Consider the following 6,589-nt stretch of genomic DNA (forward strand, 5'->3'; position numbering starts at 1 on the left):
GGGGACATCCCCCTGGGCCACCACTGGCAACCCCCCCCCTCCTCTTCGCCTAGTCCGGCCCTGGCATTGGTCACAAGACTACGCACTGCTTGTGTCTCTGGCGCAGGAAGCGGACAAAAGAAGCTTGTGAATAATTTCTGATGTAGACATCAAACTGCTTTCACTGTCGTTTGTTTTTCCATTATCGACCATAGCCGTCTGTGTTAAAGGCATGCAGTAAGCCTCCCGTAAACCATCACAGAGCTCCCCGAGCGTCTACATACAGTACAAGCATACTTCCATTTGAACGCTCACCGAACGGGAACATCCTGGCTGCTTTCTGTCGAGCGTGAGAAATTTTCAAAGAATTTATTTTCGTGGACTTGGCCTGGCCTGCTACAACAATGGCGCCTCGTTTTGGTGCTGGACGGCTGTTATGATACCAGAAATCACGCCCGGGCAATAAGCCTCCCGTAAACCATCACAGATACTGTCAGGCTTTTACACACAGTACAAACACGCTTCCATTTGAACACTCACCGAACGGGAACATCCTAGGTGCCCTACGTAAAGAGCGAGCAATGTTCAAAGAAATAATTTTAGTTCGGATTGTCTCCATCTCAATCGGACCCATCCTGAACTCAGGTCAAAAATGAGTTACTTCCCTTCAACTGGCGATAGCCGTGGAGCGATGATTATCAGAATGATTCGGACCGTGGTGCGTTTTGGCGCTAAACCTAACTTTTAAAATCTAAATAATAAATTCCCAGCTTGTTACACAAACATTCTTAAATAATAAAAGAATTCTTTTTTCATCAAGACAAGATCAGTACAATTCGAAGTTTTGAAAGTTTGAAAAGCCCGAAAGCAGGGTCACGCAAGGTCGTGATTTTCATAGCAGACGACGGTTTATAGGCAGTCAAAAGCCATCGCTAGAGTTCTTATGAATCACATTCGTTTTTTTCGTGAAAAGTCAGAGGTACATAACGTGCTATTGCAGATAAGCTCACAGCGAGCCCCATTCAAATTACAAACTGACGACTGCATTGTGAAAAAGGGAAACTGGATCACACGGGTTCACGATGGCTCAGGGGTAAGATAAACCATGCAAAAATTAATTCTTTGAAAATTGCTCGCTAGGATGTTCAAAATCCTGACAGTATCTGTGATGGTTTACGGGAGGGTTACTGTGCCTTTAACATGTTAGTGTTACTACATAGGCGCAAGAATTTCATTAGGGGCAAATTACACGTGCACAGAGTCAGCGGCACAGACGACGCACTGCAGATTATTGAGCTAATTCTTTTTTTTCCCAGCCCGCTGCACGTTGCGTGAAAAGAAAACAGGCCAAGTACTCGTCATATCCCTATCGCAGCATGCAGCGCCGCTGACTCTGCGCAGGTATAATTTGCCCCTTAGTCAAACTTCTTCTGGGTGGGTCCAGCGACGTTTGGTCAATGTGTAAACTCAAGAAGTTAAAAAGTAAATTCCAGTAAAATACAATTTCATTTGGGATTCCGTTTGGTAGTTGAGGTCTGAGCGTCTAACTTCTTTGAAACCGTTGAAAATGTTGCCGTCGTTTCGGCAGAGGATCTGTCGACGTTTTTGACGTTTGACATTTGGACAAAGGTGGCGCCAAGAACTGCCTTAACGTGCCTTAAAATGAGATGAAACTTTAATGAATCGATTAAACATTGGATTTCCCTTCTTTGTGCCATGTGACGCCAGAGTCCGACAAAAACTCATATTCATTTCGGCGGCTAGCCAAGACTTACAAAAGAGAGCATGCTTGTGTGCGTTCAATCGTATACAATAAAAGGAATTGTACCTGAAATCGATCGATACATAAATGTAATTTGACATTTTGACCAAAAAATTACATTTTAAACAGATCTCGACAGTCATTGGCGCGATCTCGGAGGAACGCGGACTGTCTCGATCTGTGTCAAATGTCATATTTTGCTCAAAAATACAAATAACGTATAATGGCTATTTTGGGCAAATTTCCTGAAAAAAAGAATCCCTGGTCTTATGCATATATCCGAAGTAACTGTTGCCCCTGTGCCTATGTTATATCGACTGGAGACTGTAAGAAGATCAATTAACTGTGTACACATTGTTCAACTGGTCAGTTACAAGTGATGGTCAATAATATACGTTATTTGCGTGTTTGACCAAAATATGACATTTTACACAGATCGAGACAGTCATTGTTCTCCGAGACCGCGCTAGCGGTCGAGGTGAACAATGACTGTCGAGATCTGTGTAAAATGTCATATTTTGGTCAAACACGCAAATAACATTTATGTATCGATCGAATTCCTTTCAGGTAGACTACTTGTGACTTTGTTGTTGTTTTGACGATTGAACGAGCACACACACACATGCATGCAATCCACATGACTTGTATGCAATCAAACACATAAGCTTCATATTTGGGCGTTTTAGGTTGACCGAAACTTCAAAGGAACTACAAAACACACGTCATGTACTCACTTTGTTGTTGTTTTGACATTGAACAGCACACACACATGCAATCAAACACATGACGTTTTTTTTTTTAGTTCCTTTGAAGTTTCGGTCAACCTGAAAAGCTATATTATAAAGTTTTGTCGGCCTCTGACGTCACATGACTCAAAGAAGGGAAATCCAATCTCCAATCGATACATTGGCTTTTGTATCTGACCTGGGCTGGTCAGGGCCCTTGGCGGTGGCTAAAAGGGATACTGTTAGCCTCCTCAATATATTGATTTATCTGTCTTTTTTATAGTCTGTCTATTTGTCCATGGTGAGAGAGTGTGTGTGTGTGTGTGTGTGTTGTGTGAGTGGTGTGTGTGTGTGTGTGTGTGTGTGTGTATGAGTGTGTGTGTGTGTGTGTGTGTGTGTGACTAACGGCGTCATGTCAGTTCAGATCGGCAATTCTGGCTATAACTTTCCATTTCTCTTTCTTTGTTGTTGTTGTCTTTTGTTGTTGTTGTTGTTGTTGTTGTTTTGTTGATATTCATCAATCTTTTGGTTTCAAGTTGTGTTTGTTAAAAGGTTTACAAATTCAAGACACAATTAATGTATCTAATTACAGTTCAAAATCAAGTCTTGTTTCTGTGCTCAAAGCGAGAAGTAAACGAGAATCAATGCTGGAACGAATGACAGCAGCGACAATCCAGACCACATTTTATTCAGTTTCCATTTCTCTTTATTCCTATCTTTTTAAATTACATTTCATAAAGATCTCAGCATCCAGGCATCAAATGAACTTCAAAATCAAGTCTCGTCTCGTAGAGCTCTCAGAGCGAGAAGTTAACGAGACCGGCGCCGCCATGTTGCCCCTTGAGAGCGGCGATCCCGGCAGCCTGCGCAGCCTCCGTGTCGTCAGACCAGATCCAGGCGCCATGGTAACCGTGTGTGTAGACGGGGGTGTTCGGACACCGAGGAGAGACTGTCCAAAGTTGACTCTGGGACATATAAATAGCTAAACGAACGTGGTGATCGAACCCACGACGATAACGACAACTTGATTTGAAGTCACAGCCGCTTCCGACTGAGCTAATTCCCCGTCCACAACACAGACAGAATCCAGGTTTCCCAATTGCTTCGTTTCCGGCCGATTTATGTGGAGCACGTGATGCGCACAAAAAATATTGGCGGTCTAGAAGTGTCGTCTGCGCAATGATCGCGGCGGCTTTCTTGACCGCCAAGGACGACCACGCACGTTGTGAGATTCATTCGTTAGACCTCAATAGACGATGTTCGGAGATAACTCTGTCGGCTTTGTATGAGTTGTGAAAGAGTGAATACTCTTGCTTTTTCAGTGAGACAAACAATCCGCACGTGCTCCTTGTCCACGTGTTTCAGACACACCCCTCGCTAGTGACTGGCCCGTGGAAATGGTTTGAGTCTCACTAAAACAAAGACCGGGTATTCACTCTTTCACAACCCATACAAACCCGACAGAGTTGTTCTGGACTTGTTCTATTGCCGTAATCTTTGGACGACAAGGCGCTACCTGTTATAGGCGAACCTACTCAGTTTTAGACCGAAAATACATTTTTCATACACAATGCGCTACCAAATATAAGGCGTAACAACAGAGTTTGGGAACTAAGCACATATTTTAAAGGCTGACATAGTCCTATTTAATTAGTTTAATTACTTCCAGGGCTTTTCCCATCCGAATTGTTTCTGTTTGACGCGGAGCACCCACTTTTGTTTTCGGTCTGAAGGGCATTCTTTTAGGTGCGGCTAACCCCAGAGTCTTGCATTCCAGTCTTCTCCATGTAGAGTTCGTTGGGGGTAAACTGCTTTGGAGGCGCAGGGTCAACCCTAACAATTTGTGGTTCTGATGAACGGTCAGGTTTTACCCGTTTGGAAGTGTCATAAAGAACAGGTTCGGTTCTGTTCTGTCGCTTTCTCTTGCTTGAGCACAATTCACCTTTCCCGCCGTCTTGCATCAACTGCTGATTGATGTTGACGTCATCAGACGATGAACTCTTGGGAACACTAGCACTGGCACTGCAGGAAGTGTCGAAAATGATTTACTCCAAATAAGCTAAGTTATCTTACAAGGTCAACCTCCAACGAAACCATGCTACTTTTTAAACGAGAAATTAAGCTAGTAAATAGCGTGAAACAGGACGTTGGCTAGTTAACAAAAAGCGCCTTTCCCCTTGATCAAGCTGTCAACATCAATATATTTGCGCACAGCTGACTGTACTTGTATTTTTCTTTCTCCACATTTCGTGTTTTGTATCGCTGTATTGTGCAGGTTATGGAATGACAGAAAACATGGCGGCGGTCTTCGGTACTATAAACAAGTATAGGACTGCATCGTGCGGCTTCCCTTTGCCAAACATGGAGTTTAAGGTAACATTAAATGAAAAAGCCACTCGGTCATAGGTCACGATATAGTATACACTATAAGGAAAGTCAGTGTTTTAAGAACCATTGAATGAAATAGCTGTATTCTCGACCTGCAACTGAACGACTGTATCGTAAGCTTTGTGCACATCAAACAATGTGTTCAGTAATGATCTACGTTTACTTGTTAATGTCTGTTAAATCTTGAAAACCAGTCACGGTACTACATAGTTTGTGCAGGAGCGTCCCTTTGGAAAGTCTTCCAGGCATGGCGGCATTGTTATTTTTATCCCGAAAATACATTTTCATTTTCCTAGCTTAATTGTCCCATCGTTGAAAAATTCGGGTTGCTTCCTTCCACTGGAAAGCCAGCAGCAACAGAGTGTGTGCGCATTTAGGTGTAATCAGCCACCTGCACTTATGGGAGAATGACCGAGGTAATTTACGTGCCATTGTGGTGACACGGGGGTGGGACATGGGTACCGTCTCTGTGTCTGCACATAAAGTTGACCCGTGTCCGTCCCGGCCCGGATTTGAACCCGCGATCCTAGGATCACAAATCCAGAGCTCTACCACCTGAGCTAACCGGGCCCCTTATTCCAGTCTGTTCTTTATGATGCGTTATAACAGGTGGTGGACTCAGAGACGAGTGATTGCCTGGGTGTGAACCAGGCGGTGGATCTGTGCATGAAGGGTCCCATGACCATGAAGGGCTACCACAAAAACCCAGAGGCCACCAGAGAAACCATCAACTCTAAAGGCTGAATTCATACAGGTAAGATCGAAGGATCATCATCATCATGACTGAAAGGCAAAACGAAATATTCATATCATGAGTACGAAGACTTACTGGTCTTTGTAAACTCGTGAATGTTTCGTTTTGGTCTATAGTTCTTGTAACGTTATCGACACTCGCGTACAGATCATTGCAGTATCTTAATAACTACATGTATTGCATTATCGCTTTACTCTGCATACAAGTACAATATCAAGCGCCTGTGCATTTAGGCCTATACACCTTTCTGTCCTACTCTGAGCCATAGATGTATATATACTCATATCTCTGTCTGAGCGCAGGCTATACTAGTCACTCACGGACGAACCTACAAGTTGGCAGGTGATATCAGCTCGGCTTTAAGGTATGTTGTGTATTCATCACTCAGAACACATGCTGAACTTTATCTGCACATGCTACTTTGCTCGTTTCACAGTGTTAATAAACAGTAAAATAGCAGGAGCTGCCAACCTCATTTTGCACTGTGCTACGGTTTGCAATGCGTTAGCAGCAGACATAGCTACAACTTGAGAAGGAAGGTCCGCAGTTACACTGAAAATGTAGGTCAACAGTTTGCAGTATCAGCTGTGCTTAGGTTTAGGCGGACCGAGATCGAGTGTTCCCTGTACAGGCTCGATAATAGAAACGCGCTACCATCGCGTGCACTTTTGTGACTGACTTTTTCTTGTCAGTAAATGTATTTTACAAAGAACAAGAGGCGAAGCCTTCAAGGCTCCCGTAAGAAATAGACAAACAGTAACACAAACTCAATCACTCCGTCACACGCACACACACACACACACACACACACACACACACACACACACACACACACACACACACACACACACACACACACACACACACACACACAGTTAAAACTGACTAACGCATCATATCTACTCCATGTATAATTTTCAAAAGAAGGCAAACAGATAAAATGACTGTGTATTTGTTGTTGGTGTAGTTGTCCCTGAAGGA

General features: G+C 43.5%; 1 protein-coding gene across 1 annotated transcript in view; it reads left to right on the plus strand.

The window, feature by feature from the left end:
* The first annotated feature begins 5,889 nt into the window (after positions 1-5,889).
* The window catches only part of LOC138979902 (uncharacterized), an 18,313-nt gene continuing 17,613 nt past the window's right edge, over positions 5,890-6,589 (plus strand). The window contains exon 1 of the mRNA XM_070352670.1: positions 5,890-5,972. The gene's annotated coding sequence lies outside the window, so the exon portion shown is untranslated. The remainder of the gene's footprint in view (positions 5,973-6,589) is intronic.

The sequence above is a fragment of the Littorina saxatilis genome, linkage group LG11 (genome assembly GCF_037325665.1).
Source record: "Littorina saxatilis isolate snail1 linkage group LG11, US_GU_Lsax_2.0, whole genome shotgun sequence".
Lineage (NCBI taxonomy): Eukaryota > Metazoa > Mollusca > Gastropoda > Littorinimorpha > Littorinidae > Littorina > Littorina saxatilis.